This window comes from Meleagris gallopavo, chromosome 1, assembly GCF_905368555.1.
Source record: "Meleagris gallopavo chromosome 1, MGAL_WU_HG_1.1, whole genome shotgun sequence".
NCBI lineage: Eukaryota > Metazoa > Chordata > Aves > Galliformes > Phasianidae > Meleagris > Meleagris gallopavo.
Genome location: NC_139404.1, coordinates 139,496,771 through 139,506,825, shown reverse-complemented (window position 1 = coordinate 139,506,825; position 10,055 = coordinate 139,496,771). Strand labels below are relative to the sequence as shown.

General features: G+C 43.6%; 1 pseudogene; it reads right to left on the bottom strand.

The window, feature by feature from the left end:
• Positions 1–7,759: 7,759 nt before the first annotated feature.
• Positions 7,760–9,214, bottom strand: LOC146545643 (uncharacterized; annotated as a pseudogene).
• Between the last annotated feature and the right edge of the window lie 841 nt (positions 9,215–10,055).

Sequence of the window (10,055 nt, the reverse complement as noted above, 5' to 3'; positions counted from 1 at the left end):
CTTCTGAGCTTTCGGGGGGGCATCCTCCCAAACCGGTTTCTTCTTGCCCTGTGGACATCTAATCACCTCCCTGCCAAATGCCCTTGGGCTGTCTCAAACCCGTATCTTTATGGCCTTCATTCCCCTCACTATCCCAATCACAGTGTCTCCCATTCCTTATTTTCTAACAAGCTCTACATTCTTGCTTCTATAAACTATCTCTAACTATTCCCCTTCACCCCCCTTATTCTTAGTCACTGTGAAGCCTTCTTGCCTTTTTACTTCTGCTTATGGGGCCAGTCTCACCTTTCACTGGAGACAGGTGATGAGTGGTGTTCCCCAGGGGTTGGTCCTGGAGCCTGTTCTCTTCAATATCTTTATTGATAAACTGGATAAGGGCATTGAGTGCACTCTCAGTAAGTTTGTGGATGACACCCAATTGGCTGGAAGTGTCAATCTGCATGAGGGTAGCGAGGCCCTATAGAGGGATCTGGACAGGCTGGATAGCTGGGCTGAAGCCAATGCGATGAGGTTCAACAAGGCCAAATGCCAGGTCCTGCTCTTTGGCCACAACAACCCCAGGCAACGCTATAGGCTTGGGGCAGAGTGACTGGAAGACTGCATAGAGGAAATGGACCTGGGGGTATTGACTGATGCTCAGCTGAACATGAGCCTGCAGTATGCCCGGGTGGCCAAGAAGGGCCGAGGCATCCTGGCTTGTATCAGAAACAGTGGTGCCAGCAGGAACAGGAAGTGATTGTTCCCCTGTATTCAGGTCTGGTGAGGCCGCACCTTGAGTACTGTGTCCAGTTTTGGGCCCCTCACTGCAAGAAAGACATTGAGGCCTTGAGGCCCTGGAGCGTGTTCAAAGAAGGGCAACAAAGCTGGTGAGGAGTCTGGAGCACAGGCCTTATGAGGAGTGGCTGAAGGAGCTGGGATTGTTCAGTCTGGAGAAGAGGAGGCTCAGGGGAGACCTCATTGCTCTCTATAACTACAACTAAGGAGGTTGTAGTGAGATGGGGTTCAGCCTCTTGTTTTGTGTATCTACTGATAGGACTAGAGGGAATGGCTTCAAGCTGTGCCACGGGAGATTTAGGCTGGACATTAAAAAATGCTACTTTTCTGAAAGAGTGGTCAGGCACTGGAATGGGCTGCCCAGGGAGGTGGTGGATGTCCTTTCAAGGTGTTCTAGGAATGTTTGGATTTTGTGTTGAGGGATATGGTTTAGTGAGAACTATTGGTGATAGGTGGATGGTTGGACTGGATGATCTTGTAGGTCTTTTCCAACCTTGGTGATTCTGTGATTGTGTGTGCTTGTGTGAGATTCTCTGATTCTGTCATTATGACCACTTCTGGGTTCCTCAGTTCAAGAAAGACAGGGAACTTCTACAGAGAGTTCAAAGTAGAGTCACAAAGATTATTAGAGGACTGTAGCATCTTCCACATGAGGAAAGGCTGACACATGGAGTTCTTCAGGCTGGAGAAGAGAAGACTGAGAGGTTTTCTCATCACTATTCACAAATATCTGAAGTGCGGGAGTCAATTGGATGGGAACACACTCTTTTCAGTGGTGTGCAGTAACAGGATAAAGGGCAATGGGCAAAAACTGCAACATAGGAGTTTTCATGAGATATGAGGATGAATTTATTTAGTGTGAGGGTGAAAGGACACAGGAAAGGTTGCTCAGAGAGGTTGTCAAGTTTCCTTCTCTGGAGATATTTAAGACCTGCCTGGATGATTTCCTCTGCAACCTACACTAGGGAACCTACCATTGCAAGGTGTGGACTTCATGATCTCTGAAGATCCCTTCCAACTCTACCATTTTGTTTCTGTGTGATTGTGTGAATACACAGTTTCTTCTGCCAGAAATGCATTCAGCTACATTAATGTTGTGAAAGATGCAATGGTATTAATTAGAAAAAAGTATTTGCTAACGTTTATATGAATTGTCACTACAGGTTATGTAGGAATATAAAACATCACAATTACATCTTTGCAAGATCAATTGTTATATTTCCTTTTATTTGTTGACAGAAGCATAATTAAATTTAAATGCACCTTATGCATTTAAATACTTCACATGACAATTATGCATGTGAATTCACTGTAATGACAAATCTAACAAACTAACTTTTGCATAGTTTAAAATGCATGGTCTCTTTTTACAGGTTTTAACTCTCAGTAACGAAAGAGTTTTCTGAGACCTCAGAGTTCTAAGAATTGAGACATACATTGGTTTTGTAACACAGTAATGTTATAATCAATAGGGATTTCTCAATCCTTAATTTCAACAGATACGTGCTGGCACTAAGGTAACAACATGCAAGAAACATTCAGATGTTCAAAAGTGTTGAGATATTGAAATTACAAGCCATTAAAGGTTTGTTCATTATGTGCCTGCATTTTATTTCTAGTAACATCAAAGCCATCATGCTGTCCCCTAAGACATGACATTCCATTTGTAACCCAAGCATGTAAACTAGAAACTAAATGTGCACTGTGTCTTATTAATGTGTATGCTACATCTGTTTCTGCAAGAGAACATTTGCAAATTGTATAACTGGGCATATCTGACTAATCATCCACACTCATGGATAATAATCTGATAATAAAAAAGGATGAACTTATAAAAACTTTTTTATTAACTCACTTTGTAATGAAACACAATTTTGTAGTTCTTCTTCCTTCCTCATACATTTTCAAGACAGGTACTTGGTAGAAATCCGTATGAATTCATGAAGAACTGTTCTAGTAAATGTGTATATTTCTTAAAATCTAAAGTAGAAGTGGTTTGGGGTGGTAAGAGGAATTATAGGATTTCCAATACTATATGAAGGCTATTTTCAAATGTCCAAGATTATCAGTCCAAACATTTTTGGAAATTCCAGTACTCCTCCCTAAAATATTCCATCAGCACTTTCATATCGATAGCGATGACATCTGCAGGCAACAGTCCTTCTAGAGAACAAGAGAGCCAATAAGGTGTTCAAAGAAAGACACAGAATTTTTTAACTTCATAGAAGTTCTAAAAAGTATGTAAGGCCTTTCAAGAGCAAGATGTTCCACATTGAAAGGAGATCTAATTCAGCAAATTTTAAACTGAATATGGAAAGGATAAATACAGACTCACATGAGAGTCAAGCTTGAGTATATGCAGTATATTTAATCAAACTGGTTAGTTTTCTGAACTGTGTAGTTTCAGGTCAGATATACACATTGTCACGGAGTTGACGAGATCAATTTATACCCGTGAGAGGGGGCGGTAGGCCCCTGCCCTCCCCTCCCCAGCCCACAAAATGGGAAGGAAGGGAGGAAAACAAAAAACAACGGCAATAATCTATGCAGGAAAACTTATTTTACTAACTAGGATATCGGAATGCAAGATAACACAATATAATACAATCTGATTGAAATTGAGATTAATAAATCAAATAAAATAGGAGAGAGAGAGTTCCTGAGACCGATTCAAACCTGAAAAGCCAGGAAAAGCACCCTCCAGCACCCACTGCCAGGCAGTAAGAGACCGTCCCAGCCGGAAGGGCCAGATCCTATGATTTTGTAATGTATAGGGATAGGTGCCTGGAATGGGAACATTAACACTTTAACTCCCAGTACACTACATGATGTTTTGATGCAGAATACTGAGAACCAAAAACAAAAAAACATAAAACCACGACATTCCAACCCTTATTCTACATCACTACATCATGCTTAATTTATATACGTATATATGAATAAGCAAAAGATGATTAAAATGCATTACACACACGTCTATATACATATACATAGAATTATCGACTGCACTTCCCCAGCATCAAGTTTCCCTTGTGGTACACATTGAACATCCCCGTTTTTTTGCATTACCCACCAAGTGGACCCAGGTCCCTGGGCAAAAACAGTACCACGGAGAGGGTTGCCCTTTCCAGAAGCTGGAAGAACCCAAACTGCCTTTCCCAACATGTTCTTTACATGTACAACAGGGACTTTATCTCCATCTACGGTAAGTAGGGAGCTGGACTGGGTTGGATCATCACGATTGATAGATCCTCTGGTATTGACTAACCATTTGGCTTCTGCCAAATGCTTTTCCCAGTGCTTAAATATACCGCCACCCATTGCTTTCAGCATAGTTTTAAACAACCCATTGTATCGTTCAATTTTACCAGAGGCTGGTGCATGGTAGGGAATATGATAAATCCACTCAATGCCATGATCTTTGGCCCAAATATTTACAAGAGAATTTTTGAAATGAGTCCCATTATCTGACTCAACTCTTTCTGGGGTGCCATGTCGCCAAAGGACTTGTTTCTCAGGATCTAATATGGTATTTCGAGCGGTAGCATGGGATACTGCATATGTTTCAAGCCACCCAGTGGTTGCCTCTACTATAGTAAGGACATAACATTTACTATTGTGAGATTGTGGCAAGGTGATATAATCAACCTGCCATGCCTCCCCATATTTATAGTTTTGCCATTGCCCTTCCCTCCAGTGTGGTTTCATCCTTTTGGCTTGTTTAATTAGGGCACATGTTTCACAGTCATGAATGACCTGTGCAATAGCGTCCATAGTTAAGTCCACCCCTTGGTCTCTGGTCCATTTATATGTTGCATCTCTCCCTTGGTGGCCCGAGGTCTCATGGGCCCATTGAGCTAGAAATAATTCACTCTTGTGTTGCCAGTCCAAGTCTATTTGAGCCATCTCAATTTTGGCAGCTTGACCTACCTGATGGTTATTTTGCTATTCTTCAGTAGCCCGACTCTTGAGCACGTGAGCATCTACATGGCGCACCTTTACAACCATATTCTTTATTTGGGAAGCAATATCTTTCCACAGTTCAGCAGCCCAAATAGGTTTACTCTTTCTTTGCCAGTTATTTTGCTCCCACTGCTTAACCACCCCCACAGAGCATTTGCCACCATCCATGAATCAGTGTAAAGATAAAGCAATGGCCACCTCTCCCGTTCAGCAACATCTAAGGCCAATTGGACAGCCTTTACCTCTGCAAATTGGCTTGATTCTCCTTTTCCTTCAGTGGCCTCTGCAACTTGTTGTGTGGGGCTCCACACAGCGGCTTTCCATCTGCGATGCTTTCCCACAGTATGACACAATCCATCTGTGAACAGGGCATATTTCTTTTCATTTTCTGGTAGTTCATTGTATGGTGGGGCCTCTTTTGCACGTGCTACTTCTTCTCCTGGTGATGTTCCAAACTTTTTACCTTCAGACCAGTCCATGATCACCTCTAGGATTCCTGGACGGTTGAGATTCCCCATCCGCGCTCGCTGTGTAATCAGTGCAATCCACTTACTGCAAGTGGCATCAGTAGCATGATGGGTGGAGGGACCCTTTCCCTTGAACATCCAGTTCAGCACTGGCAGTCAAGCTGCCAGAAGGAGCTGTGTTTCAGTACCAATTACTTCGGAAGCAGCCCGAACCCCCTCATATGCGGCTAAGATCTCCTTTTCTCCTTTTTACAGTTGGAGTGTAGCCAATCTTCTGACCCCCTGTAGGCTCGACTCCAGAATCCCAGGGGTCGGCCTCGGGTCTCTGCTGAGGCTCTTTGCCACAAGCTCCAAGTGGGGCCTTTCTCTCCAGCAGCAGTGTAGAGGATGTTCTTTATACCCTGTCCCATCCGTACTGGCCCTAGGGCCACGGCACAGGCTATTTCCTGTTTAATCTGTTCAAAAGCCTGCTGCTGCACTGGGCCCCATGTAAACTCATTCTTCATTCGCATCACATGATAAAGGGGGCTTACAATGAGGCTGTAGTTTGGAACATGCATTCTCCAAAAACCCACTACACCCAGGAACGATTGTGTCTCTTTCTTATTAGTGGGCGGAGACATGGCAGTGATTTTGTCGATCACATCTGTTGGGATGTGACGACGGCCATCTTGCCACTTTATACCTAGGAATTGAATCTCCTGGGCAGGTCCTTTCACTTTGCTCCTCTTAATAGCAAAACCAGCACACAGAAGAATTTGGATTATTCTCCTTTCGTGCAGACTTCTTCTGCTGTATCGCCCCACACAACGATATCATCAATGTACTGCAGATGCTCAGGAGCACTGCCTTGTTCCAATACAGTTTGGATCAACCCAAGGCAAATGGTTGGGCTGTGTTTCCATCCCTGAGGCAAACGGTTCCAAGTATACTGAACGCCTCTCCATGTGAAAGCAAACTGCGGCCTGCATTCTTTGGCCAAAGGAATGGAAAAAAAGGCGTTAGCAATGTCAATGGTGGCTTACCATTTGGCTGCTTTTGACTCCAGTTCATATTGGAGCTCTAACATGTCTGGCCCAGCAGCGCTCAGTGGGGGTGTGACTGCATTCAGGCCACGGTAGTCCACCGTCAGCCTCCATTCTCCTCTGGCTTTACGTACTGGCCATATGGGGCTGTTAAAGGGTGAGTGAGTTTTGCTGATCACTTCCTGATCCTCTAGTTGACGAATCAACTTATGAATGGGGAGCAAGGAATCCCTGTTGGTGCGGTACTGCTGTCTGTGCACCGTTTTTGTGGCAATTGGTACCTGTTGCTCTTTTACTTGCAGCAGCCTCACAACAGATGGATCTTTTGATAGGCCAGGCAAAACAGACAGCTGCTTAATGTTGTCTGTGTCCACAGCAGCTATTCCAAAGGCCCATCGATACCCCTTTGGATCCTTGAAATGCCCTCTTCTGAGGTAATCGATACCTAGTATACATGGAGCCCCTGGGCCAGTTACAATAGGATGTTTTTGCCAGTCCTTACCAGTGAGGCTTATCTCGGCCTCCAACACAGTCAATTCTTGAGAGCCTCTAGTCCCCCCAGAAATATGGATTGATTCTGTCCCTTGGTGACTCGAGGGCATCAGAGTGCACTGTGCATCAGTATCCACCAGTGCCTTATATTTCAGTGGTTCTGATGTGCCAAGCCATCGAATCCACACAGTCCAATATACTCGATTATCCCTTCCCCCCCCTGGCTGAGGGAAGGGCCCCTCTATTCATTACCTGTGATAACTGGAACAACTGCACTGATGGTTGATCTGCTTTGTAATTCTTTCACCCGTGCTCGTAGCACAGGAGTAGCTTGGTCGTGCCATTTTCTCATGTCTTCTCCGTGGTCACATAGGTAACGCCACAAGGCAATTCGCGATGTATTGTTCCTCACTGGAGCCGGAAAGCGTTTGCCTTTAATAGCTGAGATTTTTGATGGTGCCCGTGAGCAGGGAGGTTCATCATCGTTATTTAGTTGGATCAGCTCCTTCATTAGACTCTTTTGATTATCCTGATCTTCACTGGGCATTTCTGATACTGGCACAGGTTTGTCATGATCAATCAGTAGAGACATTTGCTCCTGCATTTCATTCAGTTGGTCCGTTATTTGTGAGATGGCAGCAATGGAAACGTGAGTTGGGGGTAGGTGTTGTTCGTAGTTTTGGAGCGTAAGAATCAATTCAAAAACTAAAGGTATTCTCTCTTGTTCCCGGTATCTGTCATTAGCTGACAGTAGTGTGCCGGCATATCTATCTGGTGCTGTTGTTATGAGTCTCTGCCATATCTTAGGCATCATCCTCACTCTCTCAGGATCGCGGTCTTGTCGTGGGTGGTTAGAAACAAAGTTAGGGTCAAACAGCATTTCCACCATAGCCATTTCCCTCAAATAGTGGATACCCATTTCAACTGTATCCCATCTTTTCATCACAGGCTTCAAGCCGTCTTTGAAGCGATACCTTTCTTTCATGGCTATTAATACTCGTTCCCATTTCTTGCTTTCCACAGGAGCAACTGATATTGTTACTGGTGTCTCTTGTAACTGATCAGATTTGACTTGGAGATTCTCCATTTTGGCTTGAACCTTAGCTCGGAAACTCTCACTCTCTCCAGAATAGTATTATATAGGGCGCAGTAAGCACAAGCCAAACCCCAAATAAGTTGTACCTCCTTAGTGTTATGTAAGCCGTGCTGTCCCTGACTCAAATACTGACTTAGTTTCTCAGGATCCCACAGATGTTCAAGCGTAAAATCCCATGACATTGCAGGTCCCTTGCTTTTAAGATCTTTCCTAAACCTCTCCATATTCCCTGCCAGTCAGCATTCTCTGGTTCTGGAGGAGACTCCTTCCCTTTGTAAAGGAATATAATCCAGGAAAGTAATAGCAAGCACCCCAACATGAGTATTAATTCGAGATTCGAAAACCGTCTGACAAACCGATAAGGAAGCCTGGAGACTGGTCTGAACATTGTACTGTTCGTAAAATTAGCCATTCCATCTGGAATGTGAATGTCAAAATTCAGACCATACCACATTGCATACAGGTACCATGCAGGTGTCTCCATCAATGCTCTTAGGTAGTTATATATGAACAAATTCCACAACAAGTAATTATGGCCTTGATAATTTGCCAATAGGTTGAGAATAACATGATGGCTTGTAAGCCTTTACTCAACACCTCCACAATGAAAAGTGGGTTCATTGCTGGTGCCTATTAAAAAGGGGTTAATGAATTGAAACTGACAAGAGGAAGGAGGAAAAAAGGAAAAAAAAAAGAAAAAGGCACTACCCAGACTGAGCAGTGCTCACACATTCATTATGTCAAAGAGTACAGTCAAAGAAGATGACAAGTGTTCAGAAAAAGTCCAGTGAATCTATTTCAGTACATAATTTCCTTAAATTAGTTTCTGATGTTTTGTTAACTCAGAACAACTCTGCATCTAACTGATAACTCACTAAGTCCTCTAAAAGTTTCTTGTTCAACAGTCTATAAAGGTGCTATATATGGTTCAGGACATCATCATAAAATTCTTTCTTAGCTTCCTAATTTTTATGATTAATTGCCTTAATCAATCAAACAAAATAAAGAAAGAAAGAAAGAAAGAAAGAAAGAAAGAAAGAAAGAAAGAAAGAAAGAGAGAAAGAAAGAAAGAAAAAATTCATATAATCATTGAAACGTAGAATGGCCTGGACTAAAAAGGACCTCAGAGATCATTTAGTTTCAACCTCCCTGCCATGGACAGGGTTGCCAATCAACAGACCAGGCTGCCCAGAGCCACATCCAGCTTGGCCTTGAATGCCTCCAGGGATGGGCCACCCCCAACCATCTTGAGCAACCTGTTCCAAGGCATCACCAACCTCTTCCTCATATGTAACCTAAACCTCCCCTGTCTCTGTTAAAAACCATTCTCCTTGTCCTATCACTATCCACCCTTGTAAACAGTCATTCTTTTTGTTTATATGCTCCCTTCAAGTACTGGAAGACCACAATGAGGTCTCCCCGGAGCCTTCTCTTCTCCAAACTAAACAAGCCCAGTTCCCTCAACCTTTCCTCATAGGAGAGCTGTTCCAGCCCTCTGATCATCTTTGTGGCCCTCTTCTGGACCTGCTCTAAGAGCTCCACATCCTTCCTGTGCTGGGGGACCCAGGCCTGGACGCAGTACTCCAGATGGGACATCACAAGAGGGAGACAATCACCTCCCTCTCCCTGCTGGCCACCCTTTTTTTAATGCAGTCCAGAACATAGTTGTCCTTCCAGGTTGCAAGCACACACAGCTGGCTCATATACAGCTTCTCATCTACCAGGACCCCCAAGACCTTCTCTGCAGGGCTGCTCTCAAGGAGATCTTCCCTCAGTTTGTATAAATACCTGGGATTGCCCTGACCCAAATGCAGCACCTTGATTAGATTTTAAACACTCATTAGGTTTTCATGGGCTCACTTCTCCAGCTTGGCCAGGTCCTTTGGATGGTTTCCCTTCCTTCCAATGTATCAACTGCACTTCTTTGCTTGGTGTCATCTGCAAACTTGCTGAGGATGCACTCAATGCCATTGTCTATGTCATTGATGAAGATGTTGAAGAGCACTGGTCCCAAGACCGACCCCTGAGGAACACCACTTGTGACCGGCCTCCAGCCTGCCACAAAACCATTAATCACAAATCACAATTTTGTCTGAATTATTTTTGCTATATCATCTAACAACATTCTAGCACTTACCTCGAACTAAATAAAGCTCTTCCAAAGTCAGAGAACTAATCTTCTAAAGCTTGTTCTTATTTAAAACTGCTATCTCTATAGAAAAGAGTTCCTCTCAGCCA